This window comes from Meriones unguiculatus, chromosome 12 (genome assembly GCF_030254825.1).
Source record: "Meriones unguiculatus strain TT.TT164.6M chromosome 12, Bangor_MerUng_6.1, whole genome shotgun sequence".
NCBI lineage: Eukaryota > Metazoa > Chordata > Mammalia > Rodentia > Muridae > Meriones > Meriones unguiculatus.
In genome coordinates this window covers 318819-331286 of record NC_083360.1, presented here as the reverse complement: position 1 = coordinate 331286, position 12468 = coordinate 318819, and the positions used below count along the sequence as shown (strand labels likewise).

Here is a 12468-nt window from a genome sequence, read left to right as displayed (position 1 = left end):
GTGAGCCCAGGGCGGGTCAGGGGCCGAGCCCTCAGAAAGGTCTTCCGGCTTTCTGGCCTTCCCCTCATCATGCAGCCGGAGCATCGGTTCTCAACCCCCCTGACTCTGCGGGCCGTCCTCCGCTCCCCTCCTACGCCCTTCAAGTCCCTGGGTCCGCCGCGCCCTTTAGAAAGCTGCCCAGAGTTTAGTCACATCCCATCCCGATGGCGCCGAGTCTGGGAAGGAGACGCCTCAAGTGGAAACGATGCTGAGTTCCATCATGACTGGACCAGTCTCCGCCTTGGTGCTTGGCCAGAGAACCGGGCGCCCACGCCTGAAGGGCGTATTTTCTAGGAAAACTTTGCAAATTCTAGAAGGGAAGTTGTCTGAACGATACACAGTAAGGCGTGTGCAACGTAGACATGTGTAGGTGTGTATTTGCGTGTGCGTTTGTGGTAGTAGAGTTTGAACTCAGAGCCTTGTGTTTCACAGATCAACACTCCCACTGTCCCCGTCCCTTACAAATGTATGAAAAGCCCTCTGGGACTGACATCCGATGGCTCAGAATTGCCTGGAATTCCAACTCCAGGGGACCACGCTCTGGCCCCAGCACAAACGTGGTACACACAGACACACTTGTACACATAAATTTTCTTTTTAAAGGTAAAATTATCTACCCTGCCCAAGCGAGTCTTTTAAGACATGGTCTCACTATGCAGAGGTCTGGCATTCTGTCAGACTGGCCTTGGACTTGAAGTGATGGTCTTGCTTGGCCTCCCAGGAATAGTGATTACTGACACGCCCACTTGAAAAAAATTATTATATTTTATTTACGTTGGTGTTCTGCCTCCATATATGACTATGTGAGAATGTCAGATCCCCTGAAACTGGAATTGCAGACAGTTATGAACTGCCCTGTGAGTGCTGGGGTTTGAACCTGAGTCCTTTGAAAGAGCAGCCAATGCTCTTAACCACTGAGCTTTCTCTCCAGCCCGACATGCCCACTTTTAATGTGGAGTTGTTTTATTTCTTTTGCTACTCCAAGATCATCTTAAGCCTTAAATCAAAACAACGGAAAAAGCCAGGCACAGATACCTGTCCTTCACTGGTGGTGATAATGTTCTGAGAAGTGTGTTAGGCACATTTGTTCTGCCACATCCTCCTGTGTTTACTGAAACTACGCTGGCAATTACATCAGTTCTCAGTGTAATACGGTACCGCCCTATATGAAGTCAGTTCTTGGCCAAAAGACGTTATGTAGTTACTTGACTTCACCTCATAGGAAAAGCAATTAGGAAAAATTAAAAGTACATTAAAATGCCATAGGTTGCCTGGTGCACGCCCCTGATCACAGCGCTCTGGGAGGCAGAGACGGGCAGATCTCCGTGAGCTTGAGGGCAGCCTGTCTACAAAGGGAGTCCAGGACAGCCAGGGCTACACAGAAACCCTGTCTCAAAACAAAACAAAACAAAAAACGAAAGTGAGAGTTCCCAAGGGAGCTGGAGGGGAATAACAGATGGGAGTGAGAGATGAATATAATCAAAATACATTACATGCAAGTATGAAATTGTCTAAAAATTACTTTAAAAAATAAAGTGAGAGCAAGAGGAAGATACCAACTGTTGATTTTTTGGCCTCTAGGTGCACATGCACATACGTGTGTGCGGGTGCTCAAAAATAGTTTTTTTAGGTTGTTTTTTTTTGTTTTGTTTTGTTTTGTTTTAGTTTCTGTTTTTTGAGACAAGGTTTCTCTGTGTAGCCCTGGCTGTCCTGTGTTCACTCTGTAGACTATGCTGCCCTGAAACTCAGAGAGGTACACCTGCCTCTGCCTTTCAGAGTGGCATGCTAGGATTGCAGGCATGAGCCACAGGGTCTGGCTACTATAATTTACTTTCTTGATGGCAACTCTAAGAAAATTGATGAGTGTCTTGCTTGTTGGTTAGTTTCTTTGTAAACTTGACACAAACTGCATCATCTGTGATGAGGAAACCTCAGTTGAAAATACCTCTGTCAGAGTGGCCTACAGGCAGGTCTGTAGGGCTTTTGGTTTTTTTGTTTTGTTTTGTTTTTTTGTTTTTGAGACAAGTTCTCACTATGTTGCCTGAGCTTGCCTGAAACTTGCTTTGTGCACCAGCCTGGTCTAGAACTCACAGAGATCCACCTGCCTCTCCTGCATATCTGCATTTCCTTGATTAATGATTGATATGGGGTGACCCAGTTCACTGTGAGTGTTTCAATTCCTGCTTCCAGGTTTTGGCTTGAGTTCCTGCCTCGGCTTGCTTCAGTGACAGACTGTAAAGGGACCTATAAGTCAGAGAAACCTTTCATCCCCAAGGTGCTTTTGGTCACAGTCCTTATCACAACAATAGAAAGCAAATTAGGAAAAGTACTAAGTAAAGTTAGCTGAAGATTATAAGAACTGTGACAGGCTATGTAGGAGTTGTACAGCCAATAAAGTTCATTCACCCAGCAAATATTTAAGTGTCTATTGTGTGTTAAACAGTGTCCCAGAGAGGGAAGACAGAAAAGCTCACAAGTTAGCAGGGTAGGATAGAAAGATGAGGAAAATTAAAGAGTCATGGCAAAGGAAAGAAGCCCTTCACTTCATGTCTTAGGTAGGGTTTCTATTGCTGTAAAAAGACATCATGACCAAAAGCAACTTGGGGACGAAAGGGTTTATTTGGCTTATATATCCATTAAGGAAGCCAAGGCAGGAATTCAAACTTGGAACTTGGAGGCAGGAGCTGATGCAGAGGTCATGGAGGAGTGCTGCTTACTGGCTTGCTCCCCATGGCTTGCTTAGCCTGCCTTTCTATAGAACTCAGGACCACCATCCCAGGGTTGACACCCACAATGCGATGGTCCCTCGATCGTCAATAGGTAAGAAAATGCCCTGCAGGTTTGGCTACAGCCTATTCTTATGGAGGCCTTTTTTCAATTGATGTTCCCATATTTCAGTGTCGAGTTGACATAAAACTAGCTGGCACACTCAAAATCTTTTTTTTCCTGCTGGCTCAGAGTAAAAACAAACAAAAACTTCAGTTGGATCTGGTATGGTAGGACAGTCCTAAAATCTAAATAGTCACAAGGCAGAGGCAGGAGGATCACCACAATAAAAAGGCCAGCCTGACTTACCTACCAAGTTTTAAGGCAACCTGGATTATAGGAGACCCTCTTTCAAAACCAGAAAATGTCACACAACTGAGAGTCAAGATTGCTACTGAGATAGTATTTGAGAAAGTAGTGCTACATAAAAGGAAAAATGACCCTTGGTGTTGGTTACTCAAGAGTGAGTCTGACTTCTTGAAGAGTTATGATAGCTTAAACAAATGCCATTCTTTCTATTGAACTCTACAGCAAGTATGGTATAGAAAAGAAATGAGAAACTTTAAACTTAATTTTATTTTTTACTTTTTTGAAAAATTAAAATGGTAGTTTTTGTTTTTACGCTCAGTGATTGGTGTTTTGCCTGAATGTGTGTCTATGTGAAGGTGTTGAATCCCTTGGAACTGAAGTTACAGACAGTTGTGAGCTGCCGTGTGGGTGCTGGGAATTGAACCCAGGTCCTCTAGAAGAGCAGCCAATGCTCTTAATCACTGAATCATCTTCTCCAGCCCTCTTTTTATTTCTTCCTTTTCTTTCTTTCTTTCTCTTTTCTTTCTTTCTTTTTCTTTTTTTTCTTTCTTTCGTTCTTTTTTTTTTAACTTTTTAAGATTAAAATATAATTACATCATTTTCTTCCCATTCACTCTCTTCCATCCAGTTCCTGCCATGTATCCCCTGGCTCATTCTCAATGTCATGGTTTCTTTTTCTTTGCTATTATCATACACACACATATATATGTATGTGTACATGTGTGTGTGTGTGTGTGTGTATGCCTAAATATATAACTAAACCCACTGAATCTGTTTAGTGTTAAAGGTATATATGATTTCAGGGCTGATCACTTGGTATTGGAAAAACAACTGGGGGACTCAAATCTCTGGGAGAGAGACACTATTTTCTCCAATCTCAGCATCCCTTAGTTATCTTCAAGTCCTTTGTCTAGGGTGGAGCCCATGAGATTTCCCTCTTCCAAGTTAGCATGTCTACTGGTGTTGTACTTGTTCAGGTCTTATTTAGGCAGCTGTGCTCTTGATGGAATGAGGAAATTTTGTCTTAATCTTTTACAGGAGTTCCAAAACAGGAAAATTTGTTTTTCTGACTCTACTGACTCAGAATATCACACAAAGCAACAATCAAATGTTCTTAGTTTATTCCCACATGTTGTGTCCAACATATTTTGTGGGTGAACATTGTTTTCAATGCCTGAAAAAAAGCAATTACCACATCTCATGCACACATATACTAGTCTGAAGAAAGGAGATCATGGTAAAAGCAAAGCTATGCTCTCTGAAGCATATAGGAGTTAATTACACCAGGAGTCCAAAGTACAGTAAGATTGATTTTGGTTGTTTTGTTTTTCAGACAGAGTATCACTATGTAGCCCTGGATGTCCTAGAACTCACTCTGTAGACCAGGCTGGTCTGGAACTCACAGAGATCCTACTGCCTCTGCCTCTCTAGTGCTGGGATTAAAGGTGTGTACCACTACACCTGGTTTAATTACAGTTTTTCTTAACGGTCAATTAATTTATAACAGAATGTAAGTAGAATGAGTCCATAGTTCATCACATTGTTAACTTAATTATAGGTTTAGTGAAAGTTTGATTTGTAAAGGCAAGTTATAAACAAGCATATTTTTTTAGAAAAGTTGTTTCTAAAAATACTTCTTTTCTAAGAGAATCTCAGACAAGAGTTAAAAACAAGTGGCCTGTACTTGATTAGAGCCACATTATAACAGGACCCAGACCTTAATATGCCCTGGAACCTTTGGATAACTGACTCCATGGTGGAAGTACCATTCAGGCTGTAGAACATATACACAGCACCACTTGCTAAAATAAAGGACTAATCCACCAAAGCCTATAGTTACGGGAAAATCTCAAAATGTACTAACCTTGCTTTTTAGCTTCTGTAGTTCCACTTCTAACTGTTGTTGTTAACTGAAGTATGTCAACCAAGAATATAGTTTACATGCTTAAAAGCTCACCCGGGACAGGGTCAATGCTACACTGGGATCCCAAAGACCCAGTATAATCTCGGCTGGCTATTGAAGACTTCCTAGTGGCTTACGCCCATGTCTGAATACCTCACAACAACCAACGGAGCCATCTTACCAGCCCTTAAGGACCTTTTAGAAGATCAATGAAGACAAAACATTTTCATGGCTTATTTGGTTTTGTACCTATTCTTTCACAAATGTAATCTAGAATTCCCCAGAGGCTCTATGTGACAGTGTAGCTAGCAGGCTGACTACAGAGGCAGATATGTGAATCCAGCTCCTTTTAAGTCCTTTTCATCTGCTGCATATCTAAATCTTCCTTTAAGATATTAGGGGCTCACAAAAAAATAAAATGGGCCTGGCACAGTGGTGCAAGCCTTTAATTTCAGCACTCAGGAGGCAGAAACAGGCAGACCTCTGTGAGTTCAAGGCCAGTGTGGTCTACATAACTCATTCTAGGCCAGCCAGTGCAATATGGTAAGATCCTGTCTCAAAGAGGTGGGGATATGAAAGAGATGGCTCCTCCACAGTTAAGAACATTTACTGCTCTTCCAGAGGATTCAGGTTATAAATCAAGATACTTTTCAAATATGCTGAAACATCAGACAGCTGGAGGTCAAGTAAAGAGAGCTCATCTATCAGATAACATTTCTAGTTTCTGGGGTGGTGGCAGCTAGCAGTCACCGAAATTAACACATTCCAAACGTTTGCAAGCTGTTACACACAGGATGTTAGGTCCAACACAGAGATGGACAAGGAATGGCTAAAGATAGCCCAAGATAAACTGTAATTAGGCTCTTGACCTGCAACATTCCAACCTCTCCAGACCACTGATGAGCTCATCACTCAGCCTTTGCAAACAGCTTCTTTCCAGGAATTCTCCTTCACACGGCTTCGTCTACTTTACATGTAGATCTTCCACATGGAATTTCAGTTTGTAGTGGGTGCGCGCGTAGGAAGTTTAAAAACAACTGATTTGTTCATTTGTTTGTGGGCTTTTTAATTTTAATTTTTCCAAGACAGGGATTCTCTGTGTAGCCCTGACTGTCCTGGAACTTGCTCTGTAGACCAGGCTGCCCTAGGACTCAGAAATCCACTTGCCTGCCTCTGCCTCCCCAGGGCTTGGATTAAAGGCGAGAGCCATCAAGCTACAAGCACACTTTCTAAAAGTGATCTGCCCGAGACCAGTTCATCACAAAAGGAAGGCTTGTCTTTCAAACAAAGGAAAACTTTCTGGCAGCCATCATCCACGCAAAAAGTTCCTGGATGCCAAGCAAAGGGGTTGAGGCTTTGAGGAAGACCCCTATAAATAATCAAGAGTCCTCAACCTGTTCTTTCTCACTTTTGACAACCTATTTCTTTTAAGGTTTAAGTCCAGAGTTGGAAACAGGATGTTTGTAGGCAGAGGGTCCAGGTCAGTGATAGACTATGTGTTTATCATCACAAAGCCTTAGGTCCCCTCAGTAGCCACCCTGTCAACAGAAGCAAGGAGGCAGGAGGGGTGAGGAAGCAAAACAGAGGCAGAGATGAAGAGGGAAAGACAGAACACATTTGAGTTCTGAATGCCAAGCAGAAGATGCTGCATAAATCTGTGATCCTGATACTTCTGAAAGCAACATAGGGTCTATGGAGCCATGGCTAACCTAAATCTTTTTTGTTTGTTGGTTGGTTTTTGAGACAGGGTTTTTTTGTGTAACAGTCCTGGCTGTCCTGGGTTCCCTTTGTAAACCAGGCTGGCCTCCAACCCACAGAGATCCACCTGCCTCTGACTCCCCAAGTGACCAAAAGCTTATACCACCACACCCAACTTTTTTTTTTTTAATCTCCATCCTTATACATGTCAAGGAGCTTCTTTTTTTATATATTTTATTTTTGTTTTATGTTCATTGGCATTTTGCCTGGTTGTAACCTAAATCTTACTGTGAGGGTAGTCTTAAACTCCTGGTCCTCCTGATTCTGCTTCCCAAGAGCTGGGATCACAGGTGTGCACCATAAGGCCATAAAGGGAATTTTAGGGAGAGACAGAATTGTTCAGCAATAAAAATAAGACACTGGACCATGCTCACTTCACCTTTACAGCCTTTGGATAGAAGAGATGGGAAAGAAGAGCTCATTTTCAAGAATGGAGAGCTACTGCCCTTAGAAGGTTCCAGGTTTCAGTGAATGAAGTATTCAAAGAAAAAAAAGAGTTTGAGAATGCACCAGTTTAGGAGATAAACAGGACCTTGTAGAAATAGAGTAATGACCTGTCGAGGTGGCACGTGCCTTTAATCCCAGTACTTGGGAGACAGAGACAGGTGAATCTCTGTGAGTTTGAGGCCAACATGGTCTAGAGTCTAGGACAGCCAGGGAAACCCTGTCAAGAAAGAAAGAAAGAAAGAAAGAAAGAAGAAAGAAAGGAAGGAAGGAAGGAAGGAAGGAAGGAAGGAAGGAAGGAAGAGAAAGAAAGAAAGAAAGAAAGAAAGAAAGAAAGAAAGAAAGAAAGAAAGAAAGAAAGAAAGAAAGGAAGGAAGGAAGGAAGGAAGGAAGGAAGGAAAAGAAAGAAAGAAAGAAAGAAAGAAAGAAAGAAAGAAAGGAAGGAAGGAAGGAAGGAAGGAAGAAAGAAAGGAAGAAAGGAAGGAAGGAAGGAAGGAAGGAAGGAAGGAAGGAAGGAAGGAAGGAAAAGAAAGAAAGAAAGAAAGAAAGAAAGAAAGAAAGAAAGAAAGAAAGAAAAAGATATGGAAAGAAAGAGAGAGAGAAAGAGGCAGAGTGATGAGCAGGATTAATCTTAGGTAGTTTCTAATGTCAGTTATCATAGTGAGATCATCAGTGTGGGTGGGGATAAGAGGGGTTGAGGGAGACCTGACAACAAATGAGGTATGGTGGTGCACACCTATACCCAGTACTGGAGAGGTGGAGCCCTAAGGATGAGAACTTGAAAGTCTTTGGCTACATATGAGTTCAAGTCCAGCCTGGGCTACATGAGACCATGTCTCCAAAAAAAACAAAACCAGTAACTCTTATGATCTATAATGATGCAATGAGGGAATATGCCGGTGGGCCCATGCCAAGGTGTGCCCCTGAGGAATATGCCACGCAACACTCTGGTATAAGGAAGATTGGGGAAAGGAGAAGTGAAGGCCTGGGGAAGGGATAGAGACAGTGAACCATGAGGGCAGGATGGGGGCAGAGGACAGAAGGGGGGCACGTAGGACAGAAACAGCAGGACCAGCTGGAGTGGTGGGGTCCTTTTATCTGGCAGACACCTGGCACCTGTCAGCAGCAGCTGATGATGCAGGCAATTGCCAGCCACACACCTCGCACCCCCAGGGCCCCCAGCAGGATAGCCTGCACACTAGCAGTAACAATGCAAGGCCTTTTCTTCCACCTTCTGCAAGTATCCCACCAGAGTGACTTTCTGAATTCTCATGAGTTTTACTCATGGTAAAACTCCAAAAAGTTGCTCATACTCTCTCCTTCCTTCTCCCTCACACTAACTTCTCAGCTCCCATCATGCCCCTGGCATTTTTTGGTTGTTTTGTGTTTATTAATCTCATCAACAAATCTGTTTGGCCAAAATGCCCAACTGAAATTCTTTTAAACTTATATATTGTGTGTGCACGGTCACAGACGTGCCACTATGCGCGTGTAGAGATCGAAGAACTTGAGGGCTTGGTTCTTTTTACCATGTTGAGCCCCAAGCATGGGACTCAGGTCATCAGGCCTGGCAGCAAAGCGCCTCTACTCACTGAGCCATCTTTACTAGCCCAAATGTGCAATTCTTTGCCCCATGATTGAATGCACATTTTTTATAATTTATTTAATTTTGTGTGCATTAGTGTGAAGATAACAGATCCCTTGGAATTGGTGTTATAGACAGTTGTGCATTGCCATGTAGGTGCTAGGAATTTAATCTTGGGTCTTTTGGAAGAGCAGTCAGTGCTCTTAGCCACTGAGTCATCTCTCCAGCCTCCACTTCATGTCTTTTAAAAGTATTGCTTCTATTTTATTTTCCCTGGAACACTGTTTCTCTTCTGTCCTTACAAAGCCACAAGCTCTTTACAAAGGCTTTGGTGGAGGTTCTGAGGCAGTAGCAGCCAGTCTAAACTGCAGTGGGGCAATCTGTCCTGGACCCCATGAGATCAGTTCCTGTCACACTGTTATGGATGGCACAGCTCCTGCTGCTCCACAGCTCATCCACAGAGCTTGGGAAGCTCATAAACAAGTGCTTTGGAAATGTCCCTGATGGCAGCGGCCTCTATTGTTTCCAATGATGAACTTCTTAATGGCCTTGTCCTTGGACATGGACTGGGTGCAGGTCATACAGTGAATCAGCTGCAGGTAGTTGAGGCAACCTTTGTTTCTTTTTGTTGTTTTCTTGGAACAGGACCTAAGTGCTTTTCTAACCCTATCAGTCTAGTGCTGTCCTTATGCACTTGTGTGTGGGGGCATTCCTGAAGCATGGGCAACCTACCAGTGCCCACACCCCCAAAGAAAAATAACTCTCCCCTAGCACCCACCAATTGTCAATAGCTCCTCAGCTAGGTATGGGGATTTGTGAGCCCCTTCCTCACCCATGCTGGAATTCGCAAACTTCATCTTCTTCCATCAGGCAATGCATGTAGTCTGCAACATTCTGACCCATGATGTACTCAATGTACTTCTGTATTACACTTGCTCTCAGGGTCATAACCAGAGAATCGTTTGGTGCTGTAAGGGGTAAGATGAGCCTCCATCCACAGTAATTGCCAATTTGGGCAAGAACTGTATCCAAATAGCAGGCAAAGGCATCAGACTGACCATCAATGCTTTCCCCATTGTGTTTATCTCTAGTCACCTCCACTTGGCCTCCACAGATCTTGCCTATGCCAAACCTACTGAAAAGTCTGTGGGGCAGCATTGGGCCAGTACAATAGGCTACAGCAGAATTTGTCAGGCCAACTTTCACACAATGTTCTGGTAGTTTATGTGCACATGATTCAAAGACTATCATATCCCCTTGAATTAATAATGTATTTTTCTCTTCTGTGTACCAATTGCATATTTGACAAATACTATCATCCTGTATTTGGGTGCATTGTACTTATTTTTGCACTGGATCACCAATCATGTCTGAACATAGTAGTAACCAGTTTTACCCTCTTGCAGTCTTCTAAAACTTTTTTTTAAAATTATGGTTTTTCAAGACAGGGTATCTCTGTGTAGCCTTGTTTGCCCAGAACTCCCTTTGTAGATCAGGGTGCCCTTGAACTCACAGAGATCCATCGACCCCTGCCTCCCTGAGTGCTGGAAATGAAGGCGTGTGCCACCACACCAGGCATAATTCTCTGAGTCTCACTTGGTGTCTCTTAAGCACACCCTATTCGTCACAAATCCCATTCTGAGGGATAGAGACCCACAATTGTGCCTCTCACAAACCTGCAGGCCTGTAGTGCCAGGGAGGGAGGAAAAGCAAAACAATTTTAAAAACAAACATTCTAACAGATTACAATCTTGAAACAAATTTGATAGTTAAATATACAGGGAATGACAGTAGGAAAACATTAAAAATCTTTGTTTTTCATAAACTGTTATGTTTCTCTCAGAGCAGAAGACCTATGTGCAGTAAAACCATTGCCATTTATAACAAAATAGCCTCACCTGCACAGTACAAAGTGTACCAGAAAGTCATGCAATACAACACCTCTGATTCATTGTATGTTTGCTTAAGCACATTTGAAAACCTTTTACTGTTGTCATTTTTCTCAGCTCCCACCATCAGTTAAAGCAACCCCCTTTTGGGTTATATCCAAAAGGTTATATCCATTTGAGGAGCTGCTCTCCAGGAAATGATGGCACAGCAGGAAAGAGTCCCAGCTCTGAGTATATGAAGCAAGTGAGCGGGAAAGTTACGCTGCTTACACCCTGACCACACTCTAGCTCTCCATCCTCCAAGTGCTGGGGTGACAGGCCCACACCACCACTCCCAGCCAGCCACTTGCTCTTTAGTTCACCAAGTGAACATGAATCATAAATAAATCTCTTGGCACTCTGCTGCCTCTCGCCATTCATTTCCTTTCCATAAACCTTTCCCATCTGTTTCCATCATCTACCACTCAGTTGCTCAAACTCCCAAGATGAGCTGCCATTCTCATTATCTTCCCCTTCATCCATCACCTAGTCATTGTTGACCTATTGGCATTACTCCAAAAAAACCATCTGCTAAAGCCACTAACACCTTTTGTCCTAATTCCCACAGTTTGCTGGTTGGTTCATTCATGTTTGTCCCTCTTCTCCCTTTCCTTTTTTTGGGCTGTGTGGAATTGGGTGGGAGTTAAAGTCAAGCTTCATGTAAGTTCTACTACAAAGCAACACACCCATTCCATGCCTCCTTTCCTGAGTCTCACACAATGCAGCCACATAGCAACCACAGTAAATATTTTCCTTTATTTCCACTGTTAATCACCTTCCTTAATGTTCAGACTGACTCCAAAGTTTGTATTTGGCTTTTGAGGTCCTGTAAGACAGGGACCTTAACTCTGGACTCCTTTTGCCCCGTCTTTGGATCTTATACCAATTCCCTGGGAACGGCAATTCTATTTCAATTTCAGGGCCTTTGCACTTGTTGCTACCATTTTTTTTCCCAGTCCATGACATGTTCAGGTCCCAGCCTAGATAACATCTCAAAAAATTCTTTTAGCCATTACTGGTTCTTGAAATGATCTCACTGTCTTGGTTAGCTCTTGCATTGTCTGCACCTGTTTTCCATACTAGAAATAACTGTGAATATGCATTGTTGGGAATTGAAGTCAGTCCCTCAAGTCGTAATTTTTCTTTATGACACAAAGTTGAGTTGTGTGAAGAATGAATATTCACACTAACGTAATTTTAAGCCTACTCTCTTCAAAATATCATCCTTATTAATTGCTAAACTAGACTTTGATTTTCTTAGGACAGTGTCTTGCTTTGCAGCCCAAACTAGCCTTATATGTGGTCTTTCTACCTTGACCTTCTGAGGAAAGAGGCTGCAGTTAAGAACAACCATGACCAGTTGACCGTGTTTCCAATTTCCTGGCCTGCTTCCATATTCATGGGATAGACTCCAGCTGGGAGCCATTCATGAATGATGACATTTGTCTTCCTCACTCTCAAAACAGCAAGTTCACATAATAAAATGCATCACTTCTAGTTATCAGGAAAAATCCAAATGTTATTATGTTAAAAGCAATTCTAAGCTGGATGTGGTGCTGTATCCCAACACTCTGGAGGCAGAGGCAGGTGGATCTCTGTGAGTTCTAGGCCAGCCTAGTTCTACAAAGAGAGTCTAGGACAGCCAAGGCTAAACAGAGAAATCCTGTCTTGAAGGAAAAAAAAAAGTAATTCTGTTGTAATGGAATTCAGTATCAGCTAATTCCAGCCCATAGGTT

General features: G+C 42.8%; 1 pseudogene; it reads right to left on the bottom strand.

Moving 5' to 3' along the window:
- Positions 1 to 9632: 9632 nt before the first annotated feature.
- LOC110562052 (large ribosomal subunit protein uL18-like) lies at positions 9633 to 11698 on the bottom strand (annotated as a pseudogene).
- Positions 11699 to 12468: the final 770 nt, after the last annotated feature.